Source organism: Rattus norvegicus (assembly GCF_036323735.1).
Source record: "Rattus norvegicus strain BN/NHsdMcwi chromosome Y unlocalized genomic scaffold, GRCr8 chrY_unlocalized_28, whole genome shotgun sequence".
NCBI classification, from domain to species: Eukaryota; Metazoa; Chordata; class Mammalia; order Rodentia; family Muridae; genus Rattus; species Rattus norvegicus.
The window spans coordinates 155,205-175,838 of NW_026947387.1; the positions used below are offsets into that span (position 1 = coordinate 155,205).

The 20,634-nt window shown below is 36.9% G+C and overlaps 1 long non-coding RNA gene across 1 annotated transcript in view; it reads left to right on the top strand.

The window, feature by feature from the left end:
* The first annotated feature begins 832 nt into the window (after window positions 1-832).
* LOC134484673 (uncharacterized) overlaps window positions 833-20,634 on the top strand; it is a 29,149-nt gene continuing 9,347 nt past the window's right edge. The window contains exons 1-3 of the long non-coding RNA XR_010062301.1: window positions 833-949; window positions 8,937-9,117; window positions 13,809-14,007. This is a non-coding gene — a long non-coding RNA (uncharacterized LOC134484673). The remainder of the gene's footprint in view (window positions 950-8,936; window positions 9,118-13,808; window positions 14,008-20,634) is intronic.

Genomic DNA, 20,634 nt, shown 5'->3' on the forward strand with positions numbered 1-20,634 from the left:
GCCTTTTTAGTTGGATATTTCTTTTTTTTTCTTTTCTTTTATTCAGAGATGGGGACCATACCCAGGGCTTTGCACTTGCTAGGCAAGTACTCCACCACTGAGCAAATCTCCTACCCCTAATTGAATATTTATATATTTTCATTTCAAATGTTATGTTTCTATTCAGTTTCATTTCCATAAGATCCCTAAGCAGTCCCCCTCCTATGCCTCTATAACCACACTTATTACCCCTTGACTTTCCCATTCACTAGGAGTCAAATCTATGGATGACCAAGGGCTTCTCCTTCCTTTGGTGCCGTACAAGTCCTTGCTCTGCTACATATGCAGATGGAGACATAAGTCTGTCCATGTACAGTCTTTGAACATTGGTTTAGTACCAGGTTTGTTGGCATCTTTGTTCTTATTGAGTTGAAAGCCCCTTCAGCCCTTGTAATCCTTACTCAAAATCTACCAACAAGAGTTCCGTTTTCAGTTCACTGGTTTGCCACTGGCATTCACTTTTGTATTTGACATGCTCTAGCTGCGTCTCTCAGGAAGGATCTATATCTAGTTCCTGGAAGAATGCACTTATTACGTTCATCTATCTTATCTAGATTTGTTACACTATATATATATATATATATATATATATATATATACATATACATATATATATATATATATATATATACTGATATATACTGGATATATATTTGGTGGCTTCTACAATTATGACATTAGTTGGAATATTACCATGGATACTGCACAATTATCTCAAGAATGTAGAATCCACAAATGACAATGCCAAATAGACTCCCTCCTGTTCTTAAGAACCTATTGAATTTGAGGTATACCTGGACCTCACCCATTCTTCTCCCTTCCCATCCTCCTTAATCTTATGTTTGGCCTAAAGAAAGAATCATGGTAAAACATCCAAAACCCTCAAGACTGGCCGAGGGAACACAGGAAGGTAGATATTAGAAACTGATATCTAATGGAACTACAATACTGTATTCTATAGTCTATGTTGTCCTTTGTGTTACTGATGTTTGGTAATTTTAGGAAAAAATAAGGATTTGGGAGTTTATCTTTTGAAAAGAGTACACAATATTTACACTGTTATATTCACTCTAAAATTGACCCCCTTTGTTACCAAAATCATTGGAAAAAATTGAATTGAAAAGAGGAATATTTAAGTTCACATACGGGAAAAAATATATAGAGTCCTATACCAAGGAATGTACAATAGGAAAACGTAATACAATTTTCATTCAATTAAAAGTCTGCAAAGAAAATCCTGGTCTTTGGGAAACAGAGAAAACCTAACAAATTGAACTGTATCTCACAGGAATATATCTGGAAATAGAAATATCCAGAAGAATCTCCTCCACCTTATGTTCCTAAAATTTTTCTACCTATGCCAAGCCCCTGACAAAGTTTTTCCATTCAGAGCATGTAACCACTAATGAAGCAAAAAGAAGTCTCTACCTTCAGAGAGTTATAGTATGTATAGGTTTTCACTGTGTCACTGGAAACACTCCTGTAAAGGGCACACTCGAATCTGATTAATATAAGGGAAAGCTGTTCCCCAGGTAGGCTATGGCAGTTCTCAGTGACATCATCATTACACCTTCCCTGAAAAATGTCTTGTATCCTGGAGAGCCATTGCTTCGGCTGTGATGTCAAAAGTGTTGTTGTGTCTGCAACTGCCTCATTGATATTCTTTCAGTATCTCTAAGGTTTACTAATTTGCTTCCAATTCAGAGTAAACAGGCATTTGGGAAAGAGAACAAAGAGCATGATGATATCAGACATGGGGAGAAGGAAAGTGGCTTTCTGTCTTGGTATAAGAAAAGGAAGAAATATGTCGAAAATGGGAAAGCTCAGTCATTCCTGGGTAGGAGTTGAGTGGGATCGCTGAAGAGATAGCCTTGTCAGAGCCTTCCACATATGGTAATCAGGAACAGGAACCTCTCAGAAGCATCTGTACTTCCCTGCTTGTTATGGTTCCTGGTAGTCAGAGAACCATACTCCAAAAGCCTGGTTTTGGGAAGGGCACAGTTGTTTTCCTGAGAGCTCATGGACTTATTCCTTTTGGCTCATGTTTGTAAAGAATTTAGTTCTTGATAACCTGAACCCTTCAGGTCTGTAGGAAGGCACATCACTTTTGTCACAGTGTTAGAGTCAGTTGCTAACTGTTACTATTAGTAATACTACTCGCTGGGGACAGCACACATGATAGTTTACCTTTGGCCAACACTTCGTTTCCAAAAAACATCCTTCGTAGTTTATCACTTACACAAACATGAAATCTTTTTACTGTGTCTTCATATTCTTTGAATTTTATCACTATTCACTCCATCCATTATTACTATCTTTGTCTCAAGAGTTGTTTCTTGTTTATCCTACAACAGTGTGCATCTACCCTGAGCTTTTTCTAACCACAAGTCTGTGCAATGTGGTTTCCTTCTGTTCCCCTTTCTTCAAACCCTCCCCCTCCATAGTAAACAGTATGTTCAATGATGTTGCACCTTAATTGTTGGTTACTTCCTATCTTGTCTTTCTCCCCATGTTCATTCAGTTGAATCCATTAGTCTTTGGACACATCTGTTGCTTAGGGAGCTCTTTCCCAGGGTGTCAATTTGCCTTATTCTTTCCCTTCATTTAGATCTCTGTTTAATGCTGTATTATCAGTGAGGCATTCAGTGAGCACACTACATTAAAATGGTCTCCTCTCTATTTTTCTATCCCTTTAGCCATATTAGTTTTCTTCAGATGCTTGTGACATGACAGTGCATCACATACTCCTGTCTCTACTTGCCACTAATATGTAAGAAATAGTTGGACTTGGTCCCAAACACCTTTATTGCTGGACTTTTGTCTCTAATCACTAGAATACTACATGCAGCATAAGAGAAGTTTAACAATATTTGGAGAAGTATGAATGGATTGAAGAGAAAAACCAATTGAAATTAAGTGATGTACAGAACTTTATTATTTCTTGGATGCTTTTTCCTCAGAATTGCCTACTTTATATCACAAAGTTATAAACCTATTTGCAAGGCATTGCAAGAACTTTCCAATTAACTGTATGTTTTCATTGTATTATTAGAGTTTTGTAGCTAGAAAGACAGGTCAGCCATTACAACCAAAACTTCAAGGTCCTCCTTCCCACTAGTTGCTAAAAAGTATTATTCACACAAATCATACAATTTAATATTGCTGAGAGTTATGATAATTTTTAACCAGTTTCTGTGCATGTAGGGTAATTATAGTGTACGTGTCTAGGATACATGAAACGTCTACAGTACACACGACCAACCAGATTACCAAGCTGCCATGGAAAGAGCAGAACTCGGTCTGACTTTCAGTTCCAGGTCCATCATTGTTGGATTGTTTTGGTCCAATGGAAAATTCTTCTTTTCTACAGCAGTTTCCTCATCTATTCAATGAACTCAGTACCTTAAATATACAGGATTATTATAAATTTATCTTTATTTGTTCATCTATAAGTAACTTAGAACCTGAAGTTTTTGTATTATCCATAAATGTAAATGTGACCCCTGCACAGTTAGAATATCAGAGGAACAAGGCTGTTTTGAGGCTGGGTTTCTCTATTGTTTACCTCAGCTATGCCATTCAAGCTGGCCTATAGGTGTCTATTATTCTCCTATCTCACCCTGCTATCCAGTGGATGGAGCACAAGGATTATAGATTCATGTTATAAAATCTTGCTTTTTATGTGGATTTCTTGCATTCAAACTCAGATCCTCACACTTGCACCTTAAGCTCTCTGCTCACTATGCTATTTCCCCAGTAAACCCGCAAGTCACCTTTATGTGACTTGAACACATAGGAACTGCCCTTGACCGCAATGAGTCTTTAGACAAAAAAAAAGGGTTTGGGCGTACAGAGGAAGGAGAGGGTTATGTAGTTCAGTAGCAAAATGATTGCCTGTCTCAAATGGACTCCTGAGTTCAGTCCCCAGTACTGAAAAACTAGGAGAAGTCAATCCTTAAGAGTTAAATAAGTCAGGAAAAAAGCAGATTTCTTTCTTTTCATGTGAATTAAAGGAAAGGGAGATTTTGGGGGTTTTTTTATTTTTTTAACTTATTTGACAAGCTAAGTTTTTAGTAAACATAGACTGTATTACTCTGAGTTTATTTTTAATGCATGCAGTTTATATATCTAACATTGTGCATTACACTCTAACCTCAGAACCTTTTTTTGTTTGATTTTTGTGAGTATTGGTGAGGGGTAGGGTAAACAGATAAGGCCAGCTGTCTGTCTTTATTTAACTCCACTCAGGTACTGAGAAGATAGCACTGTTGAGAGTCAGAGAGAAACACAGCAGCGGTAAAGCAAGTACAAGCAAGATTCTTTTCATTTTGCATTCACATAAAAATTATGTGAAAAATTGCTATGGTCTCTCAAGGGAACATGACCTAGTGTTCAATAATTTTCAATAAAAAATCTCATATCCCAGAGTTTTAATTTCATAAAAATAATTTTTTCTATACAGATTTTTGTTTTTCAGTTTTTCTTCTATTAACCTTTGCTCAATTTAAAATAATCAAATTATTCCAGATTTCACTTATGACTTAACAATTGCAGTAGACTTAAGTGTATAAAATAAGCACTTGTAAATTAATGGTAGGACTATTGATTGTTGAAATCCTTTTTGAGAATAATTGGTAGTATATGTAAAATGTTAAAAAAATTTAATTATATTGTTTTTTATAAATGTACAACCTAAGAGGCTACAATACAAAGAAATATTTTTGTGCCAATGTGCCTACAACAGTAGCAGCCTCGAAGCCTCTCACATAGCCATATATTTGGAGTGTACAGGAGTTGTGTTGCTCTGTATAGTGGCACATCTTGGCAGTAATACTGGAAGTGAAAGGTAGGCATAGCACTTCAGAGTGTTGCTAGGCACTATTTACCAAAATGGAGGTAACCTATGTTTGTGGGCAGTAACCTATGAACCTCTCTAGGAATAGAGATAAGTGCATTCACCTACGTGTAAGCACTCGAGAACATTAGTAACTGTACTATGTTTATGTTCCCAAACTGGAACAATACAAAGTTCTATCAACAATGTAATAGATGTTTTGTTTTGTTTTTTTCCCAATGTGATGGTGTGGAGAAGAGAGAGGAATGAACTGAAGCCACATACAGGGACACAGATGAAAGTTTATAACTGAGGTTTATAGAACATGAAACTAACCATTTAAAAATAAACAAAAGAAGCCAAACTCCAAAAATACACTTATTTCATTTAGCTCACAAAAAGATTGACAATTCGTATTAGAAGACAGTGCTTACTTACCATGGCTGGAAAGGGATGTAAAGCGCAGGCACTGTTTTGTGATGAGTTTCAACAGTGATTTAGGACCCAAAACAACAAAAGAAAACATATCCACCAACTGGACTCAATGCAGCAAAGATTATAATGAAAAGATATAGAATAGACTTCTGTTTGGGGCATTGTTTTTTTTTTTTTTTTTGAGTTCACAGACATGTTCTGATTTGTAAATATTTTACATACAAGTCCAGAAGGCTCTGGAACCAGATTACTGAAATTAAATATTTGTGTCCTTAGATGACGTACTTGATTTAACTCTGTTTCTTCATTTAGCTCCTGTAAAATCATGTACTTTTTACTGTGAAAATAAAATTATACACAGCAAGCAACATAAAACATCACTTAGCCCAAAAGATGCTAATGAATGTTAGTATCCTCTCACTAAGATTTTAAACTATGTGAGAGTTTAGAATAGAACAGTATGCAGCTTTTATTATATGGATCCATTATTCACAGAGGTGGTATTCTTATTCTTAGATAGAAACTCCATGAACTCAGCTTATTCCATAATTACTTGAGTTTTTTTGCGGCCCTCTCACATCAGCCATCAGTCAAGACCGTCTCCCAGAGACACAGTCACAACACATTCTCAATAGGGGTACCTCTTCCCAGGTCACTCTACGTTATGTCAAGTTGACCAGACAGAATTAGAAATTTTGGAATGTTGGAGCAAATCCGTGAGTGGCAAACAGTTAAAACAGTTAATCTTAAGATGGAATTTCAATGTCAACTTCAATATTTTATTACTTTCCCCCTTTGTAATTATTTTTTTTAGTGAAATGAAGTGTATAAAAGATGAACACTCCTTCTTTGTGTGTGTGTGTGTGTGTGTGTGTGTGTGTGTGTGTGTGTGTCAGATTCCTGTATACAGGTATACCCAGCATGTGTACATGAAAAAGCCCAAAAGAGGATAACAGATGTCTTTCTTATCCCTGCTTTATTCCCTTAGGCCAGGTTGCTCACTGAACTTGAGGCTGATTATTTTGCTAGGCTGCTGGTTAGTGAACTTTCCAGGCATGACTGGCTTCATGATACAGCACTAAATTATAAGTATCTATGACAAAGCCTGTTTTTATATGGTGCAAACTCACTTTGTCATGCTTGCTTAAGCTGTTTTTTGACCTCAGAATTAACTATTTTACAAGAAGATGTCAATATTGTTGCACAATCTACCTAAACCTTTTACTGTCTTAGAAGGGAGCCCAGTCACAAATTTCTATTGCTCCAGCTGTCGACAACTACAGAACTTTTCTGTCTTTATGGATATACCTCCAGTAGATAGTCCATGTGATTGAAGTCTTGTGGCATTTTCACTTAGTGTATTCTCAATATTCATTTACGTTGTGGCATCAATCCGTACTACGTTCCACATATCACTTTTTGTTTATCCATTCGTCCATTCATAGACTCTTTGGGTCTTCTAAACTTAATTAATAAACTTTCATTGTTTATATTATGATATTAGGACCTATGGGCATGTGCTTGCTATGGCTCACATGTATTGATCAGAAAACACTGTACGGGTGACGTAGGTGAGTTGTTTCCCTCCTATTGGGGCGAGAAATGGAACCCAAGTAGGTGTGCAGGCTTGGGACATGCTTTACTTTATAGGAAAGCATCTTATTTTCTTCTATAGAGGTTATACCGCTTTCCATTACTACCAGTAATGTATGAGGGTGCTTTAACGTCCATCCAAGTGGATGTGAGGTATTGTCTTAGTTTTTAAGTTGCATTTTCCTAATAACTTATCATTTTAAGCATTTTTCTTTTAGACCAGTATGAGAACAGATGATATTTCTATTGACCAAGAGGAAACTGAGAACCAGAAATTCTAAATCAAATAATTTCTCCTACTAGGATTTGATATTTGATTTATATATTTGATTTCAAAGCAACACTTTTTCTGACCTGTTATTTTTAAGTTACTAAATATTTTTTTTAAAAAAAATGATTATATAAATTAAGGAAGTATAATTTGGTTGAGATGAAATCAAAGAGCACAGTAGGTGCTGGGAAAAAACCCACTTTTTAAAAGGTAAGATGCATTAGGACTGTCAGTGGGAGTAGTGTAGCATAGGTTTGGGAAAAGTAATTTGGAGAGTAGATGTCTTTAAGAGCTTTAATTTGCAGAGCTAAAGTGTTTGAATATCAGAATTGTAGGAAGTGGAGATCAATAGTGTTCCCGAGTGGTGTGAATGGGCATATAAGCAACATAGTACTTGAGAGCACCAGCTTCGTGCACAGTTATAAAAGTTGCAGCCAGGTGTGGAGGCAGAGGAGATGGGTACCTTCAAGTACAAGGCCAGGCCAACCAAATGTTACATTTAGCTCAATAATCCAGAGCAAATTCCTCAACCTTTCTGTGCTCTTGTTTTCTCCATCAACATAGGCATAATAATTTAAATTCATGAAGCTATTATAATGATTTAAACTATTTTACATGTAAATGTACCAAGAACAAAGTAAACTCTTAATGTTTTAAACATTCCATAGATGTCAACTATTATTATGTGACATTTGCCTTGTGTTTTGTATCTTTTCATTTTACAACAAATCTGTGCAGTAGAAGTAAGTGTAATTAGTGTAATGACAGAGACAGCAAAGTAGAAGAGGTTGTATCATATAGAAAGCTCCCATTGACTAAACTAGTCTTATACTAGGCATGGCACATATTTAATGCCAGGATACAGAAGGCAGAGGAAAGATGATCCCTGTGTTTGAAGCCAGTCTGGTCTACATAGCATGCTGCAGGATTGTCATGACTGCATGTCTCAAACAAAAACAAAGTCTGGTCTTACTGTTCAATGCCATTTAAACCTGCTGTTTTATACTTTAGAAAAAGAATGAAAATTAAAAAAAACATATAGAACTATGGAATAACATGATTAAAAAAGTTTGATAGAAATTAATCTAATGGAACTCTGCAGCATAAAGAGGTAGAAGAATATGCCTAGATGTATATTTGTTGACTATTAAGATTATCTATATACAGATTGTCTTTGTAGAAATATTTTGTCCTAGGTCTGTGACTTAGAGAATTATGAGAAAAGATATTTAAAGGGAACATGGTAGATAACTAACCAATATATTTCTTTCAGTTGTTTATAAACTTGAAATAGATAGAACTGTGTGGTCCTTGATAAGAATCTACTGTGGTAGCTATCTTCTGATTGAATTCCTTTTTCTACTGAGCATCAACACAAATGGTTGGAGACAAGCTGGAGTAAATCATTTCCTCACCTTTTAACTTAATTCAAGAAACAATTTGTCTCATCATCATCCCTTTGAGGTAGTACAGCACAGAGTCTTGTGAACATGTCCTCACTAAAAGAATGGCCAGCTCACTGGGAGTCTCCTGAGTGTTCTCCGCTCTCACAGAGCGTCTGACTTACTGGGACTCCATAGATGTACTCCACTCTGAGTGACTGAATGCAAGGGTGTTCATGAATAACCTGATCAGTGCTCAAGTCAACCTCCCACTAGAGGATTATTGAACTGTGCATCATTTTTATATATTTGTTTATTAAAGGCTATTCTGTGTAATGATAATGAGGAACTTTCTCTCTTTTGTCTTCCCTCTGCTTTACAGATTGCTGAATTCCTGGTAATATTATGGTTCCTGAGTCTTCTGCCGTGCTTCTTTGCTCCAATTGGTATCATCCCAATATATGTGTATTCACTTGCGCTTTATGGGTTTATGCACTTCTTTCTTATCAACCCCCCAAAAAACTTTCTACTATAAATCCAGATTTTGGTTGTTTAAACTTCTGGTAAGTCTAGAAGGCATGCACAATATTTTGAGCATAGTACATTAGCACTGACTTCCTCAAATTCCTCACTGGACTGTTGGATTGCACAGCCTTAGAGGGAGGATTCACATTGGGACAAGGGAATAGTGCCCAGATTCAGGAGTAAGTGCTTTTGTTGGATACCAGATATAATTGAACATTTATAACATGGAAGTCAGATAGTGAATTGATTGTATATATTATAATTAATTAACCAGTGTGGTAAAATATAGCACTTTTTTTTCTAAAGAAAAGAGAGTCAGGCAGAGTGTTATTGTGTAATCCATTACTTAGAATTTGAAGGTAGAAGGATCAGAAGTCCAAGGCTACTTTATACTGCATTTACCTCAGTATTCTCTTAGATTTCCTCTAACTATAAATCCCTATGAAGTGTTTATTTTTGTCTAAAACATATATGTGAGTGCCTACATATATGTATATGTATGGGTATCACATATGTGGTTGGTATTCATGAAAGCCTAATGAGTGTGTCTGATCCCTGAAGGTTGAGTTGTAGACAGTGGTGAACCAAGCATGGGTGATGGGAACTAAGCTCCTTTCTCCACAAAATCAGCAATACATAACTATAGAGCCACCGATCTAGCATTTCTATAAACTTATTTCTAAATGACGGTTTTGGAAGATTCAGAAAGCTTACTGTGATGATGTTGCAATAGCAGGATGGTATAGATGCGTACTTTGTGAGCAGTGCCTCGGTGAGTCCTTTTTTTTTTTTTTGAGTAGGAAGCCATCATTTCATGCATAATTACTTTCTCTGATGAGTAGAATGATCCCTGTTGAATGGATGGGTATCTAGGTCTGAACTGTGTGATGATAAATTTAGACTGATTGGTTGAATAGGCTAGAGTGAGGTATAAAAAGGATTAACACACTAGTAAACGTCTTCTTTGAAGAAGTGATTTGTTGCTTTTATAATATCATTACTAAAACAGAAGTGTTATAGGGTATAGGTCATTTAAAATCAGTTCGACTATTTACTCAAACTTCATTTATAAAATTATTCCCTAAAATGTATGTCAGAGTATTAACTTAATGTTTTCACCATAGTTTTATTTATTGAAAATGTTTGTAAACTTTTGTCCTAAAATAAATATCTTATTTCCCTTTTTTCTCCATTATTTTTACTGAAAAATACTTGGTCTTAAAAATAAAGATTGCTCAACATTTATATTCATAGTTGTATCGGAATCTTTATAATTGACTTATGCTACCTTCTTTGACCCCCAAAAAAATTAAGAAATTTAAGTACTATCTTTCTGCAAAGTTACTGTGTCAAATATAGTGCATTCTATTTATACTAAGGAAGTCTTTTGTCCTCTATCCTATCATTTTTTGCCCCAACTAGGAATCCAATTAGATAGCACAAAGTCCCAGACTTTCCAATAGTAACATTACCTCATTCTTCTAGTAAGCTAACTAAAGTTTTAAAATAGAGTCCTTAGTTATATCACTAGCGATCAATTTGTTATGTTTTGTTTATTTTTGTTGCTGCTGCTGCTGCTGTTGTTATTTTTCAAGGCACGTATTTCAGTGTGGCCCTGTTTGTCTGAGATCAGGATCTACAGAACAGGCTAATCTTGAACTCACCCAGATCTGCTGCCTCTGACTCTAAAGGCATGTGCAATGAGTGCCTGGGCACAGATCAGGTTTTACCAATTTTTTTGTGTAAAATTGTGTGTGCATGGACATGAACTTAAGGGACCTGAAGAGTGTTCAGTGGTTATCAGCACAGGCTGAGGATCATGGAATCAAAATATATCTGCTCCAGAGACCAGTATCTCAAAACTTGTTATTATTGTTTCCATAGCTAATTCAAACCTTATCTGTTATAGATGATATTCAAGATTGATTCATATTATATAGTCATGTATCTCTCTGAAGAGAAATGTTTATAGAATAAAGAGAAAGAACCAACCACATCTGAGGGCAGGCCTGCCATAGTTTCCCTGGTTGAATGTGTCTACTAAATAAAAAAAGGATACATCCAGAGAGCTAGAAATTTAAGCTCATTTTCAGAATTACTATAGTGTCAGAGGAATGCAATATTATCTATAAATTTTCTTCTGTATGATAAAGTAAAGGGAGACTAAGAGGATAAAGTTAAAAGCTATCTCTATCCATTCTCCTCCACGCAGGTACCACTGGGTCCACTGCACAACAAACAGTATCTGGTTCTCCTCTGCAGTGACAGGAATTTTTTTTATAATTATAACAGGTTTAAAGAAAACCAGTCAAGGTGAATTTGTGTTAATGCGAATAACAAAGGACTAGCTTAGGAAATACTATGAGAAAGTTGACCGTGCTGTTACACACTATGATCCTGGCCTTACTGAGTAAAGGCAGGAGAATTTCAAGTTAGAGGCCAGCCTGGGGTACATAGTGCAGCCTGTCTCAACCCCCCCTTAAGAGAATTGTTATCAGAATTGAGCTATACCCATTTATAAACTCTAAGAGAATATATTGCATGAGTTAGTTGCTTAACAACACATTTATCATTATTTTCAGAATAGTGGTCAGAGGTGATTTTTGTGGAAATGTTAAGGCCAACACAGTCATTACCATTACATTAGTGAAATCAATATTATATAGTCTGTGGGTGCAGTCAAGTGGTAGAGTGCATGCCTCATATGCATAAGATCCTGGGCTTGAAACCCAATGCTCTAAGAGTGTCATTTAGGTTAGAGAATGCAACAGACCTCAGATGATCACACTCCCTGCCAGTTTTTCTCTCTCTGATTTTGTGAGACAGGGTTTTTCTGTGCAGCTGTCCTAGAACTCATATTGTAGACCAGGCTGGATAACAATTCAGAGATAAGCATGCCTCTTCTTCCCTCTTTTGGAATTAAAGGCATGACCCACCACTGTCTGTCCCTTCCTGTCTTTTATAGGCAAAGAAGAGCTTTGTAGTCAGCCAAGTGTACCCTGTCCAACAAATGATTTGTAGTCCAACACCGGGTTACCTCTTGTGCTTACATCACTTATTTTTCTTACTCCATAGCACAGGCTAGCCTCAAACTTGTTGCACTGCTGCCTCAGCCTTCTAAGTGAAGGCCTACAGGAACGAACCACTATGGCTAGCATATTCTCCCTCCACTTGGTTTCTGCTTTCCCCAACGAGAACCACACACTCATCCACTGTTTACCTTCCAATTTTGCATTCAACTCCTTCCTACTTTACTGGGTTACACACCCTCGTTGTCTGGGCTTAGTGTACGTGTGTTATTTATTGGTTTCCTTTTTAACAGCAGTCATTCTGAATGGTCAGCCTTGCAGTAGAGAACTGATTCTATGTTTTCTCATTTTTTCCTTTCTTTTTCTCATTTTTGAGTATTTACTGCTGCCTTTCATAAGGTAGGCTTTGCCAATTTCTGGATGGCCGATCAGCTGAACAGCCTGTCAGTGATTCACATGGACCTGGAATATATGATCTGCTTTTACAATTTGTACTTAAATGGGATGAGAATAAGGGCCTGTTGCCAAATGATCCGCAAGATACAGTATGATTTTGTATTCACACTAGTGAATGCCAGCATAAACAAAGAACTGTTGGGAATGATAACTTCGACAGTTAATGTCATGATGAAAACTCATCCAATAGCATTACACACAGAATTAAATGTGCTTGACACCCTGTTAGCAATCTCCTTAACTGAAATCATTTATTTGGCATTTAAGTTGTGTTAGGATTTTAGTCAACCTCTTGCCAAAACATTTACAGCTTACATTTAAAGAATTCTGCAGTTATATCTCAACGTTCATATGTGTTGGTAGCTGTATCACAACTGCTAGAGTGCCAGCAGCTAGTCCTCATAGAAATGCTCAGGATGCCATTGTAGGAGCCAGTGGTCCAAGTACTGATTGCTTAGAATCAGGTTGAATGCCTGAGAAAGAACATCCTGGTCAGTTCAGAAGTCTTGACCTTCTTCTGGCTCTTTACCCATGCTTAGGTGACACCAAGTTAATTTAGTTAGGAAGTTTGCATTAATTACAAAGATCTAAATTTAGAGAGACCTAGCATGTACTCACAAAAGATAATGATAAATTGGGTATGGCAGGCCACCACTCACCTGCAATCCCAGCACTGAGGAGGCTGAACCCATAGGATGGCCAGTCATCCTGGGGTGCATAAATGAAATCCTGTCCCCAAAACAAAAAACTACTGCAGAGCAGCAATTAAAGCAATAATGAGCCATAAGCGTTCTATGATTATGAGGAGGCCATAGAGCGTGTGCTTTGGGTGTATGTTTATAGTATCTTGCCACTTACAAAGCTGTCTCAGTACCCGGGATATTTCTACATTTTCCTATGTTTAAAGTCATAGAACAAAGCATGTGTTTTTCTTCCTTTTATTCATAGACTCTTTTCCTATAGTTTTATTACACTTGAAAAAAGTACAAAATTGTTTGAGTTCGTTCTAGGATATTCAGAAATCACAAAAAGAATTGCCCAGTAGTCACCTCAGCTTCTCTCGTTTTCTCAGCCACTAAAGAGGTTGTGCAAGTAGTGTCTGCATAGGAGAAAGTGACTGTGAAGCACGGGTTAGGGTTTTATGGATATGCTGATGGGTAGTTGTAGTGTGTGACTAAATGGTATGAACAGTTAATTTATTTGAATTGCGATATTGTTTTCGTTCTTCTTTGAAATCTTCACAGAACCAGAATTTTGCAACAGAAATACATACAGAGTGCGAGCCACTGTTCAGTGCATTCCTGCTTGGCTTCGCTTCATCCAGTGCCTGTGCTGGTACCGTGACACAAGAAGAGCCTTTCCTCTTCCAGTAAATGCTGCCTGGCAAATACTCTACGACTTTCTTCACCCTGACATTTCCAGCCCTTTACAACACTCACAAAGGTAGGGTGAGTTCTCCCATCTGAGCCCTTACTACTGCATTCTGTTGCCCTGGACTCTGCCGTCGCTGCTGCTGGTTCTGCTGAGGCTTCAGTACCTGGACATCTCACTTTAGCCTTGAATATAGTTTTAATCTCATTTCAATTAACAGTTATTATCACTAAGATTTTCAGTCAATTGGTAAGAATTGTGATGCTGTTTCAATCCTGTCTGTTGCTCAGTGGCTTTAACCTATGGGTGCCTTGGGTTTTAATTTAGTGGTTTAGAGTGTTTTTTTTTTTTTTCTGTTTGTTTTTGAAGATTTTTTGTTGTTTTTCCTTGGTGGGGTTGGGGAAGTTGAAATTTCCTTGTTTATTAGTGAGGTTAAGAAATGGTTAGGTGCACAAGAATCCCTCTTCCAACCAAGTATTTAATATTTAAGTATTTTCTTTGATGAACATGTAAGGATTGTTTACAGCCCATTTAACTGCAAATTGAGTTCTCTGATCGCTTCAGTTTCTCATTTCCATGGCATCCTGCTATGACTTGCTACTGATCTTCTGTTGGGAATAGAAAAAAAAAAGTCTTTTAAGTTTAGAACCAAACGGAGACACTCATTTTGAATTTTTACCATTTCCCATGAACTGTCAGTGGTTTTCCATCCTTGCACTAAAATGTATTCCTTCTTTGTCTGCTGAGTAGAGAGCATCAGCCCACACCTTACAAAGTGCAAAGAGCTTTGACTAATGCAGATTAGTAAAGAGCTTTTTAAATACGCACGTAAATTGTTCTCAGTAAACTTTTCTGTGCGGCTCTATTGGGAGATATATTCAGAAGTACAAAACTACTGTTGCTGTAATATGTATCTGATGCCATGTCAGATGAGGTCACTGTCAGTACCGTGATATTGGTGTCCCTGAACTTTCACAGTGTGACATAGGGTCTGTGCTAGAATAGTAATGATAAATATAGCCATTCTTATTAAGTGTTAGAATTTAATTGAGTACCTCAGTGAAGGAAACACATCCACAATAATTCCATAATTTTAGTTCTTGCTAAGGAATGCCAGTACTCAATACCAGTATGCACCTTGATTTATAGATTTGACAGTTGATTTGGAAAAAAGATGCGATATGGCTTCTTTTACTAAATTATCAGAAATATTTGTCTCCTGTCTTAGATATAAATGAGTGCTGTGATAGATTATACTAGTAATATATTTATTAGGAAGTTAAAATTGCTGGAAGGTACTATTGACACAAAATACAGCACTTACCTCAGGAAATAAGGAATAGTTAATTCTTGAGGCAAACCTAAGTGCTAGTAGCCTGGGAGCATAGACTCAGGTTATAACCATCGGAGGTGATCACATAATATTTTATTTGATACAAAACAAAGAGAAACATAAATAAGTGCATTTATCACATTGATGATCACTGCCAATAAGCAGGCTACAGCAAAACAAGTGGAACTCTGTATAGATCTAGGATGTCTGATAACATGTTTAGCTTTCAGATTGGTAAAGGATGGTGCCCTGCTGAGCATACATTTTAGGGCTGTAGTGAATTTGGTCCCCAACACCCATGTAAAGGCTGTGAAAGGCAGCAAACACCTATAACTCGAGCTCTGGGGAGATAGACACTGTGACTTACTTGCCACTCCTATTATGGTATCATTGAGCTGCAGATTCAATCAGAGACCTTGTCACAAAAAATAGGGTGGAGAATGCCTGGGAAGACACTGATACCAAGCTTCCCACACACAGAGAAAACATTTGACAGATTTGGATAGTCACAGGCCCATTCAGATAAAGGAGTGAACAGTGAGTGACTTTCAAAGGGAAAGTCTAAGGTAGTCTGGTTAGGTTCTTCACACCATCTTCAATCACGAAGCTCGTTATTGAGACTCAGCCTTGAGGAACTTATGTTTACATAAAGACCTTTAACAACGCAAAAGGATTACAAGTCCAAGCCTGTCTTATTTACAGAGTGAGTTCAGGCCAATCTGGCCGCATAATAAAATCCTGTCCCAAAATAAGTAATATATAGCTTACCTCTAATTCATAGAACTCTGTGGTCTGTCCTTAGCACGATGTAAGAAGAATTACAAAGAAGGTTGGGATGAGCCAGTAAAAATGGCTTCACAAGTAAAGGCACCTGAAGCAAAACTTGACAGCCTGAGTTCAGTCCCTGAGCACGATGGTAGAGAAAAAGAACTACCTCCATCAGGTTGTTTTCTGACCTCTGTGTTTGAACAGTTGGACTATGAGGAAATGGATGCTTTGTCCCCAGTATCACAGGGGGCTGGGGTATGTGAACAGAACTTTGAGCCAACATAATTTACCTATACATGAAGCAGTCCTGTACTAGTAAATACATACATTTCCTATTCAAGTATAGTTTAAATTGGTACAGTTTTACATTGATATATTTGATGCATTGATGACTTATCTGTTATATATATATATATATATATATGTATATATATATATATATATATATATATATATATAATTATATTCTTTTCTCAAAAACAAAAAAATATCAGATTACATTATTCTTTCATTACAAGGTACTAAGAGAAGTTTCCTTATATCTGATTTAAAATTATAGAGGTTTGTTTAACTGTATATACTAAGGAATGGTTAAAGTGGTAAATTTATGGAGGTTTAAAACCACATATTTTTGAAAGGCTTCAATTATACTATTTTGTGTAAGCAGTGATCAGTAAAACCCTTAGCACAAAACTCTCACACAGCTTGCTAGGCCACAAATAAAAGTTGACATTCAGAGGACATGCAGGTGAGAATGACCGTGAAGGTCTGATCCTCCTGCCATAACCACTCAAGTTCTGGGATTACAGAAGTGAGTAACCCTGCCTGGCTCCTTATTTTTATTTTGTGATACCAGGCTCGTTCTCAGGGGTCTGAGTGTGAAGTGCCATGGGGTCACTGTGCCATGGGGCTCATTCTGCCCCACCATGCAGTGTAAGAGGTAATTCTGCTTCCTTCTCCTGTTTCCCTTGACCCCATTTGTCATGGCTGTGTTTTTCTTACACATTGCTACATCTTTTACTTCACATAATCATTGTAAGAATTGTCCTGAAATCATGGTATAGACTTTATAGGTGTACATGCTGCATGAATGCCCTGGAGAGAAAAATGGTGTGGCCATTTATTAATTTTGTTTATCATATCCCTAAAGTTTTAAATATATTTTAATATTGCTACATATTGGATACATAAATAATTTTTGTACAAAACTTCTGACGTTTTGTAATTCACATAATATCCTAGTGGAATTAGAACCTTACTGTTCACATACATAATAGGGATTGTTGGCAGGTGAGTGTGGGGGAATTACATGTCATGTTTCCTCAGACTTCTTAGGTTGAGGTAGGATTAGCTATTACATTTTTGAAGGAGACCCTATGTAGAGCTCACTCATATCCATGTTATTGGTGCCCAGTTCTTGTCTGGGTATCTTTGTGCACTCTGAAGGCTGATGCTCTCAGAGAGGTTTTCTCGGCTCCAGTCTGGACCTCTGCAGAAGTAGCTGCTTTATTAATCTGAGTAAGCACACATAGTCCTGAAGTGCTGCTTCTCTGGGGTTCAGCCAGTTGCTCCTCTTTTGCTGCCCTGAAAAATAGACTTCTCATCCACATTTTATTCTGCTTATACTATAATAAAAATGGTAATTTTGGCTTTTAATTTTCTAGGTAAATCTTTGTTCTATTAACGTTAAAAGATATATGTGGTATTAGCAAAAAAAAAAACTCATTTGGATAAATGTTCTCATTTTTGCCTTACTATTGAAAGTAGCTCAAAACATTATCTCTTTTGGAAGTTATTACACTCTTTTGTAATGCCCTCACATGGGAAGGAACTGATTTACAATCTGTCTCAAAAAATTGGCTAAATACCTGTGGATACCAGGAAACTAAAATATAAATATACTCGGATTTTCCTAATTAGTAATTGCCATTTTTCTGCTGTTATTATGCTGATTTTTAAAAAAAAGTATAGTTGTTTTTTACATATAAATCATGTATACATAAATTATGTCTCTATATAATATTAACTATAGCTTTGAAAAAATTTAAACCTTTATCTTCTTCTTCACTGAAGACTTGTAAAAAGTAACAACTGTGTTGACACCTAAATTTTGCTTTGATTCTTTTCTCTTGTCACATTGATTTTCTTAATTGTTCTTATAATAAAAACAACATTTCAACTGGATAGTGGTGGCACATACCTTTAATTCCCACTCTTGGGAGGCAGAGGCACACTGATCTTTGTGAGTTCTAGGCGTGGTCAGGATAATCAAGGCTATACAGAGAAACCCTGTCTCAAAAAATAAAAACAAAAAGAAAAACAAAAAAAAACAAAAAACAAAATAAACTAAACAAAACAACCACAAAAAACAGCAATTTAAATATAAGTTATATAGCTTTGTAATACTCCTACAAAATAGTTTAAAGATTGTAAAGTATCTATAATATTTTATTGTTCAGAAGTTGTAAGATTTTTGAGTCTTGAAGGAAGCAAAGTGATTGTTATTTGAGTTTAACTTATACAACAATATCTGATTAGAGAGAAAGTTGAGACTTGGTAGAATTCTAAATTTTCATTTTAATCTGTACATATGACTTCATATTGATGCTATCAGTGAAAACCAATGAATTTATTACATTGACATATTTTAGCTGGAAAAGAAAAGGCAGAAGAAATGAGCAGACAAATAGACAATAAGGCCTCATTTCTACTATATCGTATTTTGGGAGCAGACAAGACTATATACGAGTCTCTTCAAAGTCTTTTATAGTTCACCATAGTAAGAATACTCATCAGCTGTTGTTGCCACATATAAATGCACCCAAAATTTTGTAAATTAAATGATTGTAAATTGTTCTTGCTGGAAACACTTTGGGTCAGCTGGAAATTCACTGGAGTAGGTTGAACTCATCCAGTAGAACTGCTTCTGCCCTGTTTTATTTGTGCTTAGCTCTTACCTTTCAATTGGGAGTGGGGTTGTTTCATGGGTGTTAATTCTAGAGCCCCACCCCATGAAGCAAGCCTTGGGAAGGGAATCTCCTCGTGTGGCACTGAGGAAAGCAAGTCCTAAGGCACAAATACTTTTAAAGCATCTTTTCTTGCTGTCTAAGAAATCCCACAGCAGGACCAAAGGAAGCCTGCCCTGCCTAATGCAAAAGCAATCACCAAACCCAGCATCAGTGAGGCAAAGAACACTCTTGCCTTGGGAATGGAGAGCTGAAAGGAACGATATTTCAGCTGCAGCCAGACCTCTACATGGAAAACATTCCAAATTGACTCCTTAATTGGCAAAGGTCTTAACCATAATTTTGCAGAATAAACACATTAGCAGTGTTTCCATTCACTAGTAGCAGAATAATGGAAGTTAAGATAATATCTGCTGGGTGATGATGTCACTGCCAGTAAAGTTACAGGGTGGTGATCATTTATTCTCAGGCAGTTATTATTTTGAAAAATATGTCTTCTATGCAGGTGTGGTAGTTCATGCCTTTAGTCCCAGCACTTAAGTGGCAGAGGCAGACACATCTCTGAGATGGAGGCCAGCAAGGTCTACAGAGCGAGTTTGACACAGAGAAACCCTGTCTCGAAAAACCAAAATATATATATTTCGATCTAGTAAATCCCTTTCCATAACTAGAATAGGAAGAGAACTTGGGGAAAGCTAAGACATGATTATGGCATTCTACAGTAAGAAAATGAAATCATGTAACAAGTTTACAGTAGATTTAGCAGCTGCAGGACATGAAACATCACATGGTAGCCTGACAAAGGATAATTCCATCACCTGGAGGAGTAGGCCAACCAGCCCTACTTGGGAAATTTAAGGGTAAGAGAGGCCCTATCTCAGGGGGTAAATGAAGATGGATGTCCCTGATCAAAGACCAATAACATTGTCCTCTGGCCCACAGAAGACAGACTGTGCCCATGGCTAGACATTACTGGAAGTATTTACATGTACTAATAGCAGCCCTGGATACGAAAAGCAGAGCTAGGCAGGTCTAAAGGTGGCGTTTTATTGAGAAACATTGCAATTGTGGAAAAGTGATTATTATTCTTCTGTGTTTGCAACTCGACTTACAATAGTAACAAAGAAATGAGGGCTTATAGCCAAGCAGTTAAGGAAAGGAAATTCCTAAAAGGAAACATTGGATTATAGACCCTGTCTAAGCCAACCTGGCAGATTCTTGCTGAAGACAGGTGTAAGTGCTCCGATGAATGTTGGGTTTGCACAGTCTAGACTTACTTAGAAAGATGCTTGTTAGGACTAGGTGACATAGACCCCATGTACAAATTACAAGAGCTAGGACTGTGGCCTGGAGAGGTTAAAGAAACTTAGCTAAGCAAATCAAGGAGAAAGTCTTTGAGAGAGACAAACACTTGACTTTCATTTTATAGGGAAGGGAATTAAAGCAGTGGTTAAGATATTTGCCCAAGCCCCCCAGTTAGGAAGTAGAGGAACCAAGGGAATGAATATGCATAAAAGATTGAACTTCAAAATCCACACTACCAAATGGATAACAGTGCTAGAATTCACTTCAAGGACTTGTGATCATTTCTGTTGTACTAATATTCTTTGTAAGCTTGCCAAATGCCCTGAG